Source organism: Scylla paramamosain, chromosome 1, assembly GCF_035594125.1.
Source record: "Scylla paramamosain isolate STU-SP2022 chromosome 1, ASM3559412v1, whole genome shotgun sequence".
Classification (NCBI taxonomy): Eukaryota; Metazoa; Arthropoda; class Malacostraca; order Decapoda; family Portunidae; genus Scylla; species Scylla paramamosain.
In genome coordinates this window covers 13585001-13595000 of record NC_087151.1, presented here as the reverse complement: position 1 = coordinate 13595000, position 10000 = coordinate 13585001, and positions in this window count along the sequence as shown.

Here is a 10000-nt window from a genome sequence, read left to right as displayed (position 1 = left end):
CGTTGCCGGTGTTTGCTTTGGGATGGCACCCTCGTCGGCGTCTAGGCAGCACGGGGTGTAATTATACAGCCTGGCAGGAGGTGCGGGGGGGCGTGGTCTTTCCGGTGTGTTGATACGTTACAATATGGATGTTTCTTATTCGTGCGGGTGTTTGCATAAGGACACAGGCGCGGTGACTGTGAGTAACAACTGTGAGCAGCGCGGAAAGGGGAGGGCGACGCGCTCAAGAGAGAAAGAGGGCGGTGCTTGATGAGCGGCGTTGCGAGGGAGGGAAGCAGTAGAAAAGTAAAGCGTGTAGTAAAGATGACGTTCTGTGTCTTCCGGCTCTCTCTCCTCGGCATCTGCTTCGAAACATGTGTGTGTGTGTGTGTGTGTGTGTGTGTGTTTCTTGGAAATTCTCAGATTTCTTTCCCAAAATTTAGCGGACAAAATAATGAAGGGCGAAGTGGACGATACAATAGAACAATAAAAACAAAAAAGTTCTCTACTGTTCAAAAATTATGACCTGTGCTTGGATTCTGATAATGATCAGACGTCACGGCCTTATATTCGCCTGCAGAGTTCAGGATAGCAATAGGAAAGACTTGAATAAGTTGAACAAATAGATAGATAGATAGACGGAAAGATAATAGCAAGCAAACATAAACAAACAAATAAATGAATAAATAAGCAAATAAATAAATAAATAAATCCTATTGTTAAAACGAGTTCCTGAAGAAATCCTGTCTCTGATCAGGAAACAATGTACTACAGCTGCCACAGGCTGATCTAACCTTGAAGCCACGCCCCCCGCCTCTTTTCAGTCATCTCCTATGGCCGAGCTTTCCACACGACAGCTGACTGATCCACGTCTTGAAGTTCTTTCCACTTCCTGAAGATTTATGTCCAAGTTGTTTTCAGTTATCTTATCAATTACTTTTGTTTCAAGATTATTAAAAAAAAATGACAAGAAAAAAAAAGCGATGTCAAAGAAAATGATGACATACCAACAAACAATGCTTTACAGATGAACAAAATGAATACACATGTTTCGAAAGGAAAGACACGGTAAAGCATACACAACTTTCCTCACAACGATATCCTGTCTGTCGACAGCACTCAACTGCCCCATCTTGAATATTCTCAGGATCGCCGTTGCTGTAAAATCTGAAATTAAAACTTCACATCAAAGCATCGCCTTACATTTTCCGTTTTTTTTTTTTTTTTTTTCCGGATGGTGACTACACAGGGCCGTGGTTTATGCTGTACTATAGACATGTAGTACAGTTTTCATGTACATGGATGGAGCTTCACTCGCACACGTCTTTTAAATACGTTAATGTAAAAAAACATTTATCTCATAAAATTATTATTTAAATTCATGTTTTCAGTTTCACACAGTTTCCCGCCACGGTGCAATGTGTCTTACTTTTAATGTTCCGGTTTTTCTCAATTCATTAAATGTTTATCTTTCTTCATTTCGTACAATCATTCCACAAGACTCGCACTTTCCTCGGCGCATATTTTGTTCACTTTACTAATGCAGGGCTTCACCTACATCATCACTCTTTTATTTCTCCTCGCAGACAATATTTAGAGCATTGCACCCTATTCGTTTTTTTTCCATCTTCCTGTAACTTTATATCCTACAAAAGCGTAATATCTGGAATTGTAGCTCCTCTGTCATCTATCTTTCATAAAACAATGATCGGTAAAAAAAAAAAATGATATACACTGTTTTTTTTTTTTATGTAAAAAATCCTACCTTATACGTAAAATCGTACAAAATATGTAGCTACTTACTGCCTTATTTGGCAGTTTCCATCAGGGAAGAAACTTTTTTTTTTTTTTCACAGAAACTTGTCTGTTAAGAATAATATACAACAATTCTCATCTTGTTCCCCTCCGCTTTCCCATCCTCAATTTCCATTGATTTTAACTTGCTGTTATATCCTAGGTGTGTTAGGTGTGTCTTGATCTAAGTTATATCATTAGCTTTTGTGCCTGAAATTAAAATGTTCTCACTTTTATTCAAGTTTCTAAGACAGAGGTTCAAAACCTGAGGTACATGTACCCTCAGTGGTACATTTGCACTGTTCAGGAGGTATATCGGATCTTACATAATAACCACTGCTGTGCAATACATGGTGTAATCTGCAGTCAGTTGCACAATGTCGTGTTCTATTTTATTATTTTTTTTCCAGTTTCCTAATTTAAGTAAGCATAACTTTTATTTAAATTATATCAAGAGTAGAGTAAATAGCATTTGGTTTTCACTATTATGAAACTTCCCGTGGCCGCAATCTTTATTGGGCTTGAAAGGAGGTATGGGACTGGCGGGCGGCACTGGCCTGAGTCACTCAATCCTACTGACACTCACAACCAGTGAAAGTGTGATGATGTTACCCGTCACCAGCACTGTTACCGTGGCTTTGTTGCAAGTGTTACATAAAAAAAATACTACACATGCAAGGATAATAAATGAAAAGACAAGAATATCCGAGATAAAAAAAAAAAAAAAATAAAAAAATAAAAAATATATATATATATATATATATATATATATATATATATATATATATATATATATATATATATATATATATATATATATATATATATATATATATATATATATATATATATATATATATATATATATATATATATATATATATATATATATATATATATATATATATGTGTATTTTTTTCTTTTAATGTCATATTAATACCAGGCTTGGGTTCAAGTTGGTACATGTACTCATAATTAAGTGCACAATACCATGTGCTTGTGTGTTACTTGGACTCCGCGTACTCGACCATTTTAAGAGTACTTTCGAGTACAGTACAATATCAGAATATTACAATTTCATCTTTCTTATCCTTAACTTATTTATGGGTACACGGGAACCTATAAAATGTCCAAGGGGTACAGAGAAACAAAGAGGTTGGAAACCCTTGTCCTAAGACATGATTGTTACTCTGTCATTATATGTATCTAAACTATTCACTCTTTATTTTATTCTGTTGACTATGGATCTCAAAGAGATCGTTTTAAAACAATTTATATTTACCTGTAACAAACGCAATCCGTTTTAAACATTAAAAAATAATGTATCTTGTTGTTGTTGTTGTTGTTGTTGTTGTTGTTGTTGTTGTTGTTGTTGTTGTTCTTCTTCTTATTATTATTATTATTATTATTATTTTTACTACTACTATTACTACTACTACTATTACTACCACTACTACTACTACTACTACTACTACTACTACTACTACTACTACTACTACTACTACTACTACTATTATTGAAGCCTACTCGTATGTCTGACAGATTTATGGACATACACAACACTAAATGAATCTTTCAATTCAATTTTCAGCAAAGGTGCAACGAAAAATTCAGCCACGGAGTCAGAGATGACAGTGGCGCATCTGTATAAAACAGGAGACAAAATTGAATGAAAGAAAATAAAATGTTATAGTCAAGAGGTTCATTAGACTTTGTGAGATTTTTCCACTTCCTCTTAATGAAATTTTGTTTGTTGGGCAAATAGAGAAATCTTTTAAGGGAAAGCCGCCACACACCAATGGCTAAGAGGCGCAGCGGCACACATAACCTTCCCTCAAGTTAGAGATATGGACTCCAAGTAGGAAAGTAAAAATGTGCCGCCAAATACAAGAGAGAGAGAGAGAGAGAGAGAGAGAGAGAGAGAGAGAGAGAGAGAGAGAGAGAGAGAGAGAGAGAGAGAGAGAGAGAGAGAGAGAGCAGTATATAACAATCATAATACATAAAAGAAGAAAAAATGGCTCCAGGGAATTGATGGTGACATATACTCGTATCTTCTATGCCGCCTGTACAACACCTCACACCTTCCCGATGAGAGAGGTGCAGGACTTGGAATTCTTCGCAGTTGTTTAAGAATGAATGTGAAAAAAGAAAAAGAAAAGAGAGAAAAAAAGAACCATTGGATTACAGAAGAATTTTCTTTTATTTCTCCGTAAAAGGTGTAACAGACAGGTAGTGCATAGGCTGTCCGATTGTCTGCCAGGTCGACAATGCTTGCACTGGGTGACGGTTTGCGGCGACGTGGTGTCACTGTGATAAGCTGCGCAGGACATTGCACAAGAAGATAAAGAAAAGATACATTAGTGTGAAATTGCAATGAAAGTTGCAGCACGTCAGTATACGAGTGGCTGCAGTTCATGTTTCATCTTATAAATACAGTGGCTGCTACATAATTCCCACCCCTGCCCATGCTGGCTATTCATACCAATTCAAACACTACGCTGAGCGCATGCTTGTTATTTTTTTTCGCGCTACTGAAGGATCAAGACGGCTCTTCCCCGTTGCTCAGACAGGAGTGCTTCTTGACACTTTTGTAGCTCGGTGGCAATATCTTTGCAAGCTGGTACAGGTTTCTGAAAATGCATCAGCGGAGAGGCATAACTGGTGTGTAACGTATTCTACATTCAAATTACGCGACATATTAAATGAGTTGAATATTCATACGACTACATCAACACCACTGTCAAATATGTGGGTTGCTGTGCACCATGCCGTAGTGTGGGTGCCACCTCTCGGGCGGGACAGCGTTGATCAGCGCATTATAAACACCACCACCTCAACCTCACCCACGGCCGAGGCTGTCGCCCACAGAAGTTGGGAAGCTCCAACTCCACCGACGCCCCGAGCCACCGCCACGCAAACTCTGGAGGCAGGAGAGTTTGCCTCAGATCAGGAGCTTCCAAACTTGAGGGCGTCGCCTGAGCCACCGTGTGAGGCCCTGAATAGTTCTACGGCCAGTTTGGGTCGCTGAGCTTGTCTGGTCCATTTATATTTTATTCATTTATTTGTTTATTCATTTATTACTATAACACTATTACCATCATTATTATTACTGCATTATTAATAAATTTTTCTTTTTTCTTTTCTTCTTACAAAACCCAGAACGTAATACGAGTATACATTTTTTTTTTCTTTTTACATAAGAGTCTGAGCAAATAAATGCATCCTATTCTATTCACATGCACGCCGTCAGGCTGTAGTAGTATTCTGAACACCATTCGTTTAGCAAAATAAGAGTGAAGAAGTTAGTTTCCACCACAACAGCTTCTTAATTTTCTTTCTCTGTTCATCAACAATATCATTAACATTGACATATTATTATTATTATTATTATTATTATTATTATTATTATTATTATTATCATTATTATTATCATCACCTTATTACTAGTAGCATTATAACGAATACTTAGCAGCAGCACCAACACCAGCAGCAACACCAGCAGCAGCAGCTGCAGGAGTAGCAGCAGCAGCAGCAGTGGCAATAGCAGCAGCAGCAGCAGCAGCAGCAGCAGCAGCAGCAGCAGCAGTGGCAATAACAGCAGCAGCAGCAGCAGCAGCAGCAGTGGCAATAGCAGCAGCAGCAGCAGCAGCAGCAGCAGCAGCAGTAGTAGTAGTAGGAGACTTCAATGTTCACCACCAGCTTTGGCTTTCCTCTCCCTTCACTGACCATCCTGGTGAACTAGCCTACAACTTTGCTATCCTCCATGACCTAGAGCAATTGGTGCAATACCCTACTCGTATTCCTGACCGTCTTGGAGATACGCCCAACATTCTTGACCTTTTCCTGACCTCTAATCCTTCTGCTTATGCTGTCACCCTTTCTTCTCCATTGGGCTCCTCCGATCACAATCTCATATCTTTATCTTGTCCTATCACTCCAATCCCTCCTCAGGATCCCCCTAAGCGAAGGTGCCTCTGGCGTTTTGCCTCTGCTAGTTGGGGGACCTGAGGAGGTATTTTGCTGATTTTCCTTGGAATGACTACTGCTTCCGTGTCAGAAACCCGTCTTTGTGTGCTGAGCGCATAACAGAGGTGATAGTGTCTGGCATGGAGGCGTACATTCCTCACTCTTTTTCTCGTCCTAAACCTTCTAAACCTTGGTTTAACACAGCTTGTTCTCGTGCTATACATGATAGAGAGGTGGCCCACAAAAGGTACTTAAGCCTTCCTTCACCAGAATCTCATGCACTTTATATTTCTGCCCGGAACCATGCCAAGTCTGTTCTCCAACTAGCCAAAAACTCCTTCATTAACAGAAAATGTCAAAACCTTTCAAGATCTAACTCCCCTCGTGATTTCTGGCATCTAGCCAAAAATATCTCCAATAACTTTGCTTCTTCTTCTTTCCCTCCTCTACTTCAACCAGATGGCACCACTGCTATCACATCTATTTCTAAAGCTGAACTCTTTGCTCAAACCTTTGCTAAAAACTCTACCTTGGACGATTCTGGACTTGTTCCTCCCTCTCCTCCACCCTCTGACTACTTCATGCCTCGTATTAAAATTCTTCGTAATGATGTTTTCCATGCCCTCGCTGGCCTAAACCCTCAGAAGGCTTATGGACCTGATGGGGTCCCTCCTATTGTTCTCCGAAACTGTGCCTCCGTGCTTGCACCTTGCCTAGTCAAACTCTTTCAGCTCTGTCTGTCAACATCTACCTTTCCTTCTTGCTGGAAGTTTGCCTACATTCAACCTGTTCCTAAAAAGGGTGACCGCTCTAATCCCTCAAACTACCGTCCTATTGCTTTAATTTCCTGCTTATCTAAAGTTTTTGAATCTATCCTCAACAGGAAGATTCTTAAACATCTATCACTTCACAACCTTCTATCTGATCGCCAGTATGGGTTCCGTCAAGGCCGCTCTACTGGTGATCTTCTGGCTTTCCTTACTGAGTCTTGGTCATCCTCTTTTAGAGACTTTGGTGAAACTTTTGCTGTTGCCTTGGACTTATCAAAAGCCTTTGATAGAGTCTGGCACAAAGCTTTGATTTCCAAACTACCCTCCTACGGTTTCTATCCTTCTCTCTGTAACTTCATCTCAAGTTTCCTTTCTGACCGTTCTATTGCTGCTGTGGTAGACGGTCACTGTTCTTCTCCTAAATCTATTAACGGTGGTGTTCCTCAGGGTTCTGTCCTGTCACCCACTCTCTTCTTATTATTCATTAATGATCTTCTAAACCAAACTTCTTGTCCTATCCACTCCTATGCTGATGATACCACCCTGCACTTTTCCACGTCTTTTCATAGACGTCCAACCCTTCAGGAGGTAAACATATCACGCAGGGAAGCCACAGAACGCCTGACTTCTGATCTTTCTAAAATTTCTGATTGGGGCAGAGCAAACTTGGTATTGTTCAATGCCTCAAAAACTCATTTCCTCCATCTATCAACTCGACACAATCTTCTAGACAACTATCCCCTCTTCTTCAATGACACTCAACTGTCCCCCTCTTCTACACTGAACATCCTCGGTCTGTCCTTTACTTATAATCTGAACTGGAAACTTCACATCTCATCTCTAGCTAAAACAGCTTCTATGAAGTTAGGTGTTCTGAGACGTCTCCGCCAGTTTTTCTCACCCCCCCAGCTACTAACTCTGTACAAGGGCCTTATCCGTCCATGTATGGAGTATGCTTCACATGTCTGGGGGGGGTTCCACTCATACTGCTGTTCTAGACAGGGTGGAATCAAAAGCTTTTCGTCTCATCAACTCCTCTCCTCTAACTGACTGTCTTCAGCCTCTCTCTCACCGCCGCAATGTTGCATCTCTTGCTGTCTTCTACCGCTATTTTCATGCTAACTGCTCTTCTGATCTTGCTAACTGCATGCCTCCCCTCCTTCCGCGGCCTCGCTGCACAAGACTTTCTTCTTTCTCTCACTCCTATTCTGTCCACCTCTCTAACGCAAGAGTTAACCAGTATTCTCAATCATTCATCCCTTTCTCTGGTAAACTCTGGAACTCCTTGCCTGCGTCTGTATTTCCACCTTCCTATGACTTGAATTCCTTCAAGAGGGAGGTTTCAAGACACTTATCCACCAATTTTTGACCACTGCTTTGACCCTTTTAGGGACTGGCATTTCAGTGGGCATTTTTTTTATTAGATTTTTGTTGCCCTTGGCCAGTATCCTTCCTACATAAAAAAAAAAAAAAAAAAAAAAAGTAGTAGTAGTAGTAGTAGTAGTAGTAGTAGTAGTAGTAGCAGTAGTAAAAGAAGTGTTAGCAAAAATATTAGTAGCAGTAATAATAATAATAATAATAATAGTAGTAGTAGTAGTAGTAGTAGTAGTAGTAGTAGTAGTAGTAGTAGTAGTAGTAGTAGTAGTAGTAGTAGTAGTAGTAGTAGTAGTAGTAGCAGCAGCAGCAGTAGTAGTAGTAGTAGTAGTAGTAGTAGTAGTAGTAGTAGTAGTAGTAGTAGTAGTAGTAGTAGTAGTAGTAGTAGTAGTAGCAATACCAGTACCAGTAGTAGTAGTAGTAGTAGTAGCCGACCTAATGGCAGAAAAGAAGCACCAGCCAAGGAGCCATGTCGTCGCATGGATGAGGTGCCGTCTCTCATTCTCCCTCCTCAGATCTGCCCTCCTGTGTCTCAGGGGGACAAGGCATTCCACTCCCATACCTGCAGACTTAGGAGGCCTCGACTGCGAGGCTACAGTGGTGGAGAGTGGCATAAGAGTAGATAGAGTAGAGGTAGAGTGAACTTATAGTTAACAACTAATGTTTATATTATAGAGTATTAGATATGGTTGGATGCCACAGTCATTAGCGAGAGCTGGGGCTAATGACCTCCAAGTAATGGAGTCCCTAATTGACACATCAATAAACATGGGGTGGAGGTATTATTAATTTAGTTGTAGTAGTAGTAGTAGTAGTAGTAGTAGTAGTAGAGGTAGTAGTAGTAGTAGTAGAGGTAGTAGTAATAGTAGCAGTAGTAGTAGTAGTAGTACCAGCAGCAGCAGACAGGTGGTAATAATGGGAACATTATCTCAAACTGCATGAGGAACATTAAGGGTTGGAAAAGATTTAAAAAAAAAGAATTGTGGAATGATGAAATACAGCGGATAATCAACAAGGATGAACATGACAAGAGGCGTAAAATCACTACTCGTGGCGGAAGAAAGAAAAACTGTACGAGGAGCGTAACGTGAAGAATAAAGAGGTTCAAGAATCAATGAGGACGGGTGATGAGGTGGGTAAGGAAGTTATCCAGTATTTATGAGGAAAAATGACACGCTGTTTTGGAAGGAAGTGAATAATGCGTGAAGGGAGAGATAACAAGTGTCATAATGATTCCAGATACAAAGAAAGAGGTGATAGAGGGCAACGATGTACTCAAAAGTGCACAATAGATTTAAACATGCATCTCATGTGATTACTTACGATACTTTCATGACTCTCTCTCTCTCTCTCTCTCTCTCTCTCTCTCTCTCTCTCTCTCTCTCTCTCTCTCTCTCTCTCTCTCTATGTATAAGCGTGTGTGTGTGTGTGTGTGTGTGTGTGTGTGTGTGTGTGTGTGTGTGTGTGTGTGTGTGTGTGTGTGTGTGTGTGTTCGAACGTTGTCTGCACCTCGATCTGATCTCAATTCACACGGCTGACTTAAATATCTCGGCAGACTGAGGACAATTTGACCAGGTTTTGTACAGTGTATCGCCTAAGAGACAACCGGCAGGTACAGGGCGTCCGAAAATCCTTTCATTTTCGTATGCGTGTGGAGTTTGCATGCTGCACTACGAAAGGTGGTAAAACGCTATGAAATTATTGTTATTGTTATTATTATTATTATTATTATTATTATTATTATTATTATTATTATTATTATTATTATCATTATTATCATTATCATTATCATTATCACTATTACTATCATTATTATTTCTTTTATCATCCATATATTACACATGTTATCGATATCAGATATTGTTAAAGTGTTACAATAAAAATGTACTCTGCATTAGTAATGATAGCGATATTATTATTATGGTCATTATTACATTTTATGCGGCAGCAGCAACAGTAGTAGTAATAGTAGTAGCACAGACACACAGACACACACACACACACACACACACACCCTTTGTAATCAACAGGTCACCGACAATGACTCACGGACGATACACACTCCTCAGCTCAGCCTGACAGGTGCTCTAAATCTTGGTCCACGCACAGCTCCCAA